Genomic DNA, 11,386 nt, shown 5'->3' with positions numbered 1-11,386 from the left:
GGAGAATGCTAGAATGAATATGTTAAAAAAGAAAGTAGAATACAATGTAAAAACAAAATAAAAATAAACTTTCCTAAGTGATACTAATGCTAGCAATTATAAAGAAACACTTGTATACCTAGGTATACAAGTATACGTAAAAACAAACTAATAAGTGGTTAAAAGCACAGAAAATGAGAAAAAGTCGAATAATGTTTATTTAAAAACCAAAAAGTAAATATTTATTGTTGTTATTTTAGATATATTTTTTGCTAAAATTATATGGATTCTTTAAATTAGTTCTTATTTGCTATAATCGGCTAAGTATAGGTTTTTTTGATGTTTTTTCTTTTGTATTTAAAACTTATGTAAGCAAATTTTTGGCTGAATGAAAAATAAAAGCAAATTAATTTTTCTTTAAATTAAATTTATTTTTTTTAGCTTTAAATAGCTTTTAATAGCTTTAGTTCCTCTTTTATCTATCTAACTTATTTAACTACTTTTAGTTCAATTTCTACTATTTTTATAATACTTTTTGATTTATGATTGGTTTGCTAAAGTTTTTTATGTGTGGTTTTAATATTTATTTTTATTGTACAATATGGATCACAAAATTAGTTGTGCTAACTTTGTGGTTGCACCTTTGACATTTGGAAATAGGTCTTAGAGATAATATAAAACATACTGTGAAAAATAAGATGAATTTATATATAAAATGAAAAACTTGTAGTTATCCCTCCTAACTAACTTTATCGCCTTTATAATACTCATATAATATTTGTTATTAGCAGTATTGAGCGGTAAAATTGTGACCTGACGCTGTAGTCAAAAAAGTGTCAACATGTCAAAAGTGTCTTTCATGATGTAGTTGTAGTCGGAAAGAAGTTTTCCATAGACTTAGTAAAAACAGAGAAACTCACTTTTTTAAGTGTTCTTATAAACTTTCTTTAACCACGACAATCAATAAAATTGCCATGAAATTCCAGACAAGTGTCAAAGATAACACGTCCTACGCATGAAAAAAAATTTATTTCATGGTTTTATACTCTCCGCAATGCGTTAACGAAAAATTGACCTTATATTTCTTGCTCACAGTGTTGTATGTTTCCTAGATTGGCTTAGAGTTTTAGACGGAATTGTACTTTGCCATAACTACGTGCTTAAATATAGCCTTCAGAAAGTTCGGAGTAAGAACCACATCGAACTTTAGCTCAATAACGAACATAATACAATAAGTATTTTTTATGTGCATTATTTTTGGTTTTTAATGCCTCGTGTTCCTCTAATTATTTTGTTTATCCGTCCTACATGAAGTCGGTCAAAGATTTAGAACTCATGATCTCGTCTTCAGTTAATATCACGTTTCACGTAAAAAAAAATTAATAATTAATGCATAGTTGATTGAGGGTAAGTTTGGAAATGAATGTTCACCCGTTTAAATCATCCACAATAAACAGAAAAATGTAACCTGTTGATGTTGATCAAAGATCTATAATAAATAGATTGAATTAAAAAAGAGTCTACGATTTCTAGGAAACAGTGATTAAAAACTTATTTTGCGAGCCCATTTAAGAAGTCAAAATGAGTCGAATCGGCTAATTAACATGCACCCTTTTAACAAAGCTTTTTGCAAATGTATCTGCAAATTTATAAATGTGGGTAAAGCTTCGCAGAAGGCGAACATAAGTTTATTACGTGTTTTGCTATGTTAAAGTTAATCCATATGTTTGCCTGTATTTGCTCAACATATACATGAGAATTAGAATAATCACAATCATTTCCTTATGCTAGCCATGGTTTGAATGTTACAGTAGCATATTACAACCGCGCATCTACACCATATTGTAATTGTGCAAATAGGTTGCTTTTGCTTTTGAAATATGTTTATTATAAATTGGTAACGAAAGAGCGAATATGAAAATAATTTTGTTCATTTTTTCAAAATAAATATATCAGTTTTTTAATTTTTTATTTGATATTGTACTCTAAAATATACTGGGTTTTCTTCTGCTCTAGATAATACCTAGGGCTGAATCTGATATTAGTAGTTAACTTGATGTCCTTATTCTCTCTGGTTAATAAAAGTAGGGAATATTTAATGCTGTTTTAAATTATATATAATTTATATTGGAGGAGACTGTCAAATAAACTGCTCAATGAGAAGCAGAAAAAGTCTTCTAAGAAAGAATACACATAAAGCTCATAAAACAACAACGAGGCTAATACTAAGATTATAACTCCGACTAATAAAACTTTAAAAATTTATAATAAGATTTCATTTTTTTATTTTATCTAAAATAGCATTTAATTATGAAAAGCGATATTCTTTATTAAAATCGTTGCATATATAGAATGAACTTATTTCGGTACAGTAACATTTGTAAAAAGGAAGTTTATGAAAATTTCTAAAAGATTGTGTACGTCGTTTGGCTTTGTCCATGCTCTATCTCAAAAGAGTAGTATCCATAATAACGAAGCCGCGTTAAGTACAGTTTCTTTCCATAATTCCCAGCTCGCATAGTAGCGTTATGTAGAGAGAGAGAATTATGAAAAGAGAACAAAGTCCCACGTCCGTTTGCACAGAGGATAGTTTTCGGTGAGTGTTTGTTCTGGTTTTAAAAAAAGTAAAAGGTGGATCTAAAAAGGGAGGGGCGATAAGCAGGTGGTCATAATATTCTATTCTTGAATATTGCGGATGTACGGCTGAGCAATATAAATAAATAAAATTACTTAAAATTTATACGCTATTATTATCTAAAAACATATATAAATAAAATAAATAAATAATTTAAAAGTAATTGAAACGATAAATTCATTTTGAAGAAAATACATTTTGCACGTTGTTGTTGTGTCCTATATGTGAACTTAATTGCGTTAAACATTGCACATATAAATATATATAATTGTAAAAGCGATTTCTTTGTATTTAGGTACCTAAAATTTATGTACCCGTTTTTTTATGATTGCCTTTACTATAGAACGATAAGCAAAAGTGAAAAAGAAAGGGCAGACATCTAACATCGAAAAGTTAATAAATAAGGAAAATAAATATGAAAAGAAATTACGGAGTTTTATGCATTTGGAAATTGGAAGAAAATTTTGTAAGAAGTCCAATAAATCGAAATCAAAACAATATGAAGAAGAATTCTTTCAAACCAATGGAGAACATGTGTGTATACTTGGGGGCCCAATCAAAATCTTCTGTGTTCTTTATAACCTCAATTGGTGGTGGTCGTCTTCATATACTCCTATTATCCCACCATTTTCGATGTGTCGCTATCGTTTTGTTGTCATCATTGTCGTCGCTGTAATGTGCTTATTGTGAATTGTGGGCACTCCCAACGGAAGAAGTTGCAAGAAAATAACGTTAAGGTAGGGTATTATAATGTTACAAAAAAACTAAGCACCCTACAGTTTCCTTGAAGACTGGTGTGTGCCTGCGAGTATAGGAAAATGACCATGAATACTGACTAACGGACGAAGAGACTCGCGGACAGGTCATTTTTGACTTAAAATTTTTTTTGATATAAAATATATATGTATATAAAAAAAGAAAAAAAGGAAACACGAATGTGAGCTAGCTAGCTGGCCCAGATTTGTAGCTAGGCTACAAAGAAAAAAAAGCCCAGCTTTACACTAACCACACGTCACAATATCTTTTTATTTTTTCATTTGCAAATTCTTTACCCAAAAAATTTTTATACTTCCGTAAATTAAAGACGCTCACTTGATTAAACATCTAACTGAAATAAAAGCATTTCAAAAAAATTTTTAGATTTTATACAAATGGTGGTTACAAAAGTGTTGTCGATTTAATAATTTTACGGTGATGTTAATAATACGCCTTTCATGAGCCACTGCGGGGTATTATTATTATTGGAATTTATATTTGATAATTCGATTCTTTCGGCATTTGAGCAACTTGCGTCGTTCCTAAAACAATGGATCAAATTTATTCAAAAAATATGGGACAAACTGCTCGTAATCATACGAAAGTCAGAAAGGTACATAATCAATCATTAAATTTGACTACTACTATTATCACGACACTCAGCCGAAATACTTCCTTCGCATCTCCTACAGCCGCAAATAATTGGATCTAGAAGAGAAGGTTTGAGAAGTAAGAGTAAAGAAATGAACATAAATATACACGATCAATGTATGACACAATAAGATTAGGAACTAATTTTCCGAATAGAAATTCACACTCATCAAAATAATAGTAAGATTTGCAGCAATGGGAACTAGCATTCCTTCTGGACTCTTGACAATGATCACTGACAAGCAAGTCGCCGAAGAGCTGGTTGTCTTACGTGTAATGATCATGATCACGTGAAATACGCTGATTTGTTGAATAGTACCGTTTTGAATCGTGTAAGCTGTTTACGCAATTATTTTTTGTAATTAATAAACACACAAATTAAGAATTACATTTAGAATATTGAAAAGGAGAATAGAAGGCGAATTTGACGATTGAGGCAATATTTGATTGATTTTATTTACAAGTGTGATGAAAGCCAATATTTTTTTTTTTTTTTGGTATGTTGAACAGAGATGGACTAAGCCAATAGATTTGTGACTTATATGTCCAAATAATAAACTGTTGTAATTTTTAGTCACGATTATGTATAAAACGTAACAAAAAAATAAGAGCGGCCGTGATAACTGGAGTGAGCATGTTAAATGTGATTGTGTGTGTGTGTGTGTGTGTGTAATTGTGCTTGTTGAGTTCTTGAAAGTTAAACAGTGTTGCAAACTTTGGCTGAAAACGAAAAGCAATGCTATGGTAATAGAAGATTATTAAACGCAAAAACGAAAGAAAAAAAAAAAAAAGGAAAGAGGAGGCAAAAAAAAAATAAAAAAAAATTCTAAAAGGATAAATTAGCTTTTCTAATAAAGCAAGTTAGTTCCCCGAGATGACGTACATTTTTTGCTGCAAAGAGATCGAGGAGACAGCCATATAACTTGAAGAAGCTAAAGGAATCTCTAATGCCATCAAGCCTGTGACATCTGAAGATTAGATGCTCAGCAGACTCAACAACATTGCAAACTTCACAAACATCACATGGTATAGCGCGAATCATTTTTAAATAAACTTTGTCATAAGTGTGACCACTCATGAGTCTATAAAGAATTTGGACTTCCCAGGAATTAAAAGAAGATACAGAGAAGGGTTTGAATTGAAATGTGGGATTTAATTTACAGAAAAGACGATTGGATTTAACGCGCGCGATTACTTTAAATTCGTCGTTTAGCTGTTGAAGGATGTGGTTGCGAATTGCCCGAATTGCTTCATTGGGAGTATATTTGATGGACAAAATTGTCCCATCAACATGAGCTCTCCCTGCATGAAAGTCGGCTTTTACATTTAAAAAAAAGCCGCAATGGCCAGGTACCCAAACGAGGTGACAGTCATCCACTTGAGATTCGTGCAACGTCTTGTGAACGTCAAACACATATTGATTTTCTGCATCTCTTTTATTTATTAGAAGTAGAGCTGACCTGCTGTCGGAAAAAATAACAAAACGTCTGATACCATCGGAAATAGCAACCATGATAGCATGTCGAATGGCGAGCAACTCAATAAAAGTAGAGGAAAGTTCCTCTTCCACTTTGACTCGAATTATTGTTTCAGATAGATGTTTCACGACCGAGAAGCCAGATAAATCATGTCCGACGGAACCGTCAGTGGCATATATATCATATCCGTTGTTGTAATAAAAAAGGAGCTTTTCTTGGCATAACAACCTTATACAAGAGAAGTTGACATTTTGTTTTGAGGTAGAGATCGGTTCAAGAATGTTCATGAACACTGCATTTGCTGGTAATGAAATTCAAGGGGGGAATTGAATCTAACTTATCAAAAATATGACGAAGTTTTTGATAGCAAAAAGTATAGCTGCAAGTGACAGAATCACTGAGAAATATAATTCCCTGAAAAAAGGAAGGATTTATCATCTTGACTTTAATTAACTCCTTGGCAGTGCAAAAAAGGGCTCTTTCGGAAACCGGCAATTCACCAGATATGACATTGAGAATATGTTGAGGAGTTGAGGGGGTCAGTCCAGTACAACGCTTCAACATTCGGTTTTCAAATGCTTGTATACGTTTTTCAATATATTTTGGGAAATTGCAACGTATGGAATGTCCAAATTCAATTTTGGACCTGACTAGAGATTTGTAAACGGTCAAAGCATTTTTGGGAGGCAAGCCTGCCTGATTGTTTGTCATGAGTTTGATGATGTTGCATCCAGACTGACAATCTTTGAACGCCCTTTCATAATGCCCACGAAGGGTTAAGCTGTCATTTAAAATTCTCCCAAGAAATCGAAGAGATTTTACCTGATTAACTTGGGTACCTTTGATAAGAAGTCTGATTTCACGTTTAGAACATTTGGCAAAATAGATAGTGTTTGTCTTGCTGGGGTTAAAATATAAATTAAGATCAGCGCATGCATCGAAAAACAAGTAAGCTAAATGTAACTGGTAGTTTGCATTTGTAAATGCGCCACGAACATCCGCCCTCTATTTAAAAGTTTTGGCTTTCAGCCAGGATCATAATGAACAGGCAGTATTGTTAGTTTCGTTACTGCATGTTTTATATTTCTGATGTTTGTATAAATAGCGAACGAAGTTTCGACGTTATGATGGGATGTCAAAGATCAAAATCGAAAATTGAATTATTAAGTCTCGCAGCAGCATAAATCAGATTTGCTAATTCAATAAATATTGCTAATGAATGATATATATTTGCAGATGCAATGTTACGTTTGTTCTATATTCAGTTTCAAAAACTATGTTCTGTATTCTATGAAACAACCGATTCGTACCCCTTTTTAGATCAAATAGCGTAAGGGGACCAGATTTAGTTTCGTGATTTGTTGAAAATTTTAAAGTTACGAATTTATAAAGATGCCTAAAAATACGCTATATTTTCTCAAACAGGTTACGGTTCTACTATCACTAATATAGTGGGGTGGCTAATAAGACGTTACGCTCTCTTCACGGAAACTCAGAAAATTTAAATTTTTGTTGCCAATTAGAAAAATCGTTTCTTGAAAAGCCTGGACCGTTCTTTCAAAGCTTTGAATGTAGAATTTAAACTAGTTGAAACGTAATGCCAGCAATTGGATGCGATTTACCCTATTGGCTACAAATGTTTTCAAGTCCGCTGATTGCTCACGCAATCATGATAAGATGACCATTGAACTCGCATGCTTTTATGTTGATTGGGCAACGAGCCGATGATGTTGTTGTAATGTAAAGCTGTGTGATGTAAAGCTGCTAATAGAAAGCTGCTAATAGTGAAGCTGTTGATAGTAAAGCTGCTAAGAGTGAAGCTGTTAATAGTAAAGCTGCTAATAACTCTATAATGGGTGCTGTGAGAGCTTTCAAAGGTGTTACTCTCGACTTAGAATATAATAGGCAGGTTTTAATAACATTATCTAGCTCGGAGCGCGCGTAGATATATGCACCGTATGCTGCCAAACTAGCATCACAAAATGCATGACTTTATATTGTTACATTTAACATGGATATGAAACGGGGAAATATAAATTAGTGTACGATTAAAAATTTTGAAATGAAATCTATCCTTGCCGAAAACAAAGGTTTGGGCAAGCTTTCATTCCAATACAGATTGTTTGTCCACAAAATCTGTGCAAATATTTTAGCCTTTGCAATTATTGGATTTATTAGACCGAGGAGATCGTGGAAACGAGCTATACTAGACAAAGCGGCGTGCTTTGCTGTTGCGTTTACCGTAGGTGAAAATGAAAAAATGAAATCATCGATTTCCTGATCTCAAGGGAGGCCCGAAGTCTTGGTCAGTTCTGTGACGAAATTTGAATAACTGTTCGCAATCTGATAGCGATCATGAAAATCGACCTCATAACTTAAGTACTATTTCCGAATTCTGAAGCCATCTTTTGGTAATAAAGACGTCGTGTCGATTAATGGAACAGACATTAAATCATCAATAAAAAATCCCGTCTTACAATGTCAGAAGTTGAAGTAAAGGCCTGTTCTTCAGCAATCGAAACTTGTTGCATAGTACGAATTTGCTAAAAAAGGCTGCTGGGATAGTTACCTTTACACGTCGAAAATGTAAAACCGTATTTAATAGCTTTGTTTGGATTGTAAGAGCGGAGTGAAATATGTCTTTAAAACGCTCCAGAGCACTCTCTTAAGAATTTGTGGCACATCACTGTCTTTTACTTTTGGTAGGCTTACAGATTACGCTCCTGAACCAAGACAAATTGTTGTTTCTTGAAAATGTTGCTCAAAAATTATATCTACAAAAGTTGGCATGATGACGTCCATTTAAGTTATTTTCAACTTCCCAGAAAGATTTAATGAGCATATCCACATTGCCTTGTTCAGACTCAATAGAATTGACGTTTGTAGTTAATGATCATGTCTTTGATGTAGGACTTACACAGTCCGAGACCACCAAATTTATGAATAGGAATAAGAAGAATGAATAAGAAGCTTATTATCAAATCGGTTTTCTAACAAATCGTTTTTCTAACAATTAAATTAGCACAGAAATACTGAAGTTTTTCCATATTGCTCAATTCGGTTGGGAACATGGTAAAAGAGTTTGAACAATCTCCGCATGGCCCACACAATTTTCTGTTGTTAATTCCAACAATTTTGGTTTGTGATAATTTGTGAAACAAGAAGCTCATTTTTTTCAGTTTCAGTTTAGCAGTTTATGATCGTTGACGTTTTCTACAATGCCTAATTGTGAACTGAGTTTATCGTTAAAGTCACGACACAACAAAATGAAATGAAAACGTTTGCTGCGCTGCAAGGAATCTTTTATTTAGCTCGTTAATATTTCGATTCTAGGTTTGTCGCATTCGAGAAATCAGTTTCAATCGGTTATTTCTTTTCCCATTGCTGCGGCTTTGTTTTTGTGTGTCGTCACACTGGCGTCTTTATCTTGCTGGCCCCAAACTAAGTTTTCATTGGCTTTGCTCATTATGATGATTTAAGATTAACGAAAGAAGCAATAATGAAGAATTGCTCAATGTATTTGATCAATTCTTTGAACAAAATTGAAAAAAAGCAAAGATGGCGAACCTTATTTTTATGAATATGTACGATTGGCCAATATTCTTTGAATCTTAAATTATCTTTTAATTTATTCAAATCAATTATTGTTTGATTCCCAATTTATTTACGATACTACCCTACTTACGCAGGGTTTTTTTATACGTCTAGGAGAAAAAGCACGCGTTGGCTTATTCAAGTTTATTTTGACAGTGACGAAGGACAGTTACTTAATTTAAGGTACATAAAGTAAAAAACTAGCTTGTATTTGCTGAAAATACTGTATCAAAATATCTACGGTTTAAACTCCAAATTACGCAGTACGTTTGTAAATTCCCGCTTTATAGCATTGTCAGCTTTGAAATCTTTCAACTTCCTTGGTCCCGCTAGTGTTCCGTTCGTTATTCTCCAACATGGTGGTGATTTACTATGTTCTCTCCTTACACTTATTTTTAATATTGGTTTGAAAAAAGGTGACTTTCCATCTATTTGAATCACTGGTAACAAAAAGGCTTACTCCTGTTTTAGGGTCAATTATATCGCACTGTGGGCACAGATATTTAAAAGTACGTCAACTTCTATTCATGTTATCTTCACGGGCTTTTCTAAGGCTTTCGACAAAATGGATCATAGGTAGTCAATGTATAAGTTACATCGCCTTGGTTTTTCGAACAGTATGATTGCTTGGTTTAGCGACTGTCTCTCACAGGTATTGTTGTATTTCTTTCTAATCTAGAGTAATTTTCGTCACTTTTAGTGTTCTTCAGGGCAGTTATCATTTCCTGGTTTTATTTATATTATATGACCTTCTTGAATTAGTTGAAATCGTATTTTAATGTCTGCAGACTACGTTAACCTTGCTCTGTGGCTTAATACGTAGTAGTAAACTTCTTCTGTCTGATTTTGTGAAACTGTGTAAAGGAGGTTGAATCAATGGTAGTGTGCTGAATTCAAAAAAATGCAAGAAGATGTCTTTTGCGTGATGTAATACGTTGCCTTCTTATTATCGTATTGGCAAGCACATCCTGCAAAACCTCTGCAATTACAAATAATTATTTTCAACTCAACACTCAGATTTGATATTCATGTGGACGTTGCAGTTAATAAAGATAGGTCCCTTCTAGGGTTTATAAAAACGTGCTTATATACATCTTTAGTTAGACCAACTCTTGAACACTTGTCGGTAGTTTGTCTCGCTAGTTTTAGATGCCATGTTGATCTGTTAATGTCGGTTCACCGGGATTTACTGCTGTTTGCTTCGCTTTGTTTGCAATGGGATCCTGTCCTCCCTCTTCCAGTGCGTAATAATGGATTGAATAGAAGCACATTGATTTGCCTCCCCTTGAAAAAAGGCGTGAAACGTTGTGTGTTACCTTTGTCTCTAAACTAGTAAAAGGTGAAGTTTATTCCCCAACTTTATTACAACATATTGACATCCACATTACCAGCAGGATCACAAGACATTTTGAGTTCTTGAAGCTATCACAATGCTGAACCAATTGTGAGTTGCTCAATCCGTTTCAGGTAATATGCACAATATGCAACGATCGTTACCACTTGCTTGATTCACTGTTTTCTCCGTTTAACATCATTATATTGCATAACTAACTACCAAAAATTTGCGAGTTTCTTGCAAATTCAAGTAAAATGGGTCATAAAAAAGTTCTTTTTGGTGTATACTCATTTGGTTTTTATTCATGATGTATTTTACCCAGAAGGAAGCTTCAGAGCACCTTTAAGATATATATTTATTCTTGATCAGCGTGAAATTCTGGATGATTAGGCCATTTCTGTTCATCTATTTGTCTGTGTGGTGTTTGTTGTTGGCACTTTCTTGGGCGAAAAAGTGGAGATTTCAACTTCAAATTTGGTAGAAACATTGGAAGTTTTTGCCGGCAGGTATTGAGACTTGGTCAAATTGGTCAGAGCAAAAGTCCACAGTGGAACGTAAACTGAACGTAACTTCGTTTTTTTAACAAAAATTTGTGGGATTTTTCTCATTGCTCAAAAATTATAAAAGATAGAAGACTGAAATTTCCCCCATTGACTTTACTAAACACTCACTCACTCAAAAATGGAAAAAATCCCACACAAGTTATAAATGATTACATTTTAATCTTTTAACATTTTTGATATATTATGCTTCTTTATCATAAGGCAAACACGACAGAATGCTTAAAGCCATTTTTTACATTCCTTAAATAAAAATATATTATCTGCCTAAAAATGGTTAAATCTAAAATGAATATGATAGACATTGCGACCCGGTGGATTACTTTTTTCTTAATCATACCAGCGATATGGATATCATATAAAAATTTTGCAAAATAGAATGCGAAAGGCTAAGTAT

This window comes from Glossina fuscipes, unplaced genomic scaffold (genome assembly GCF_014805625.2).
Source record: "Glossina fuscipes isolate IAEA_lab_2018 unplaced genomic scaffold, Yale_Gfus_2 61535, whole genome shotgun sequence".
NCBI classification, from domain to species: domain Eukaryota; kingdom Metazoa; phylum Arthropoda; class Insecta; order Diptera; family Glossinidae; genus Glossina; species Glossina fuscipes.
This window is presented reverse-complemented; position numbering follows the sequence as displayed.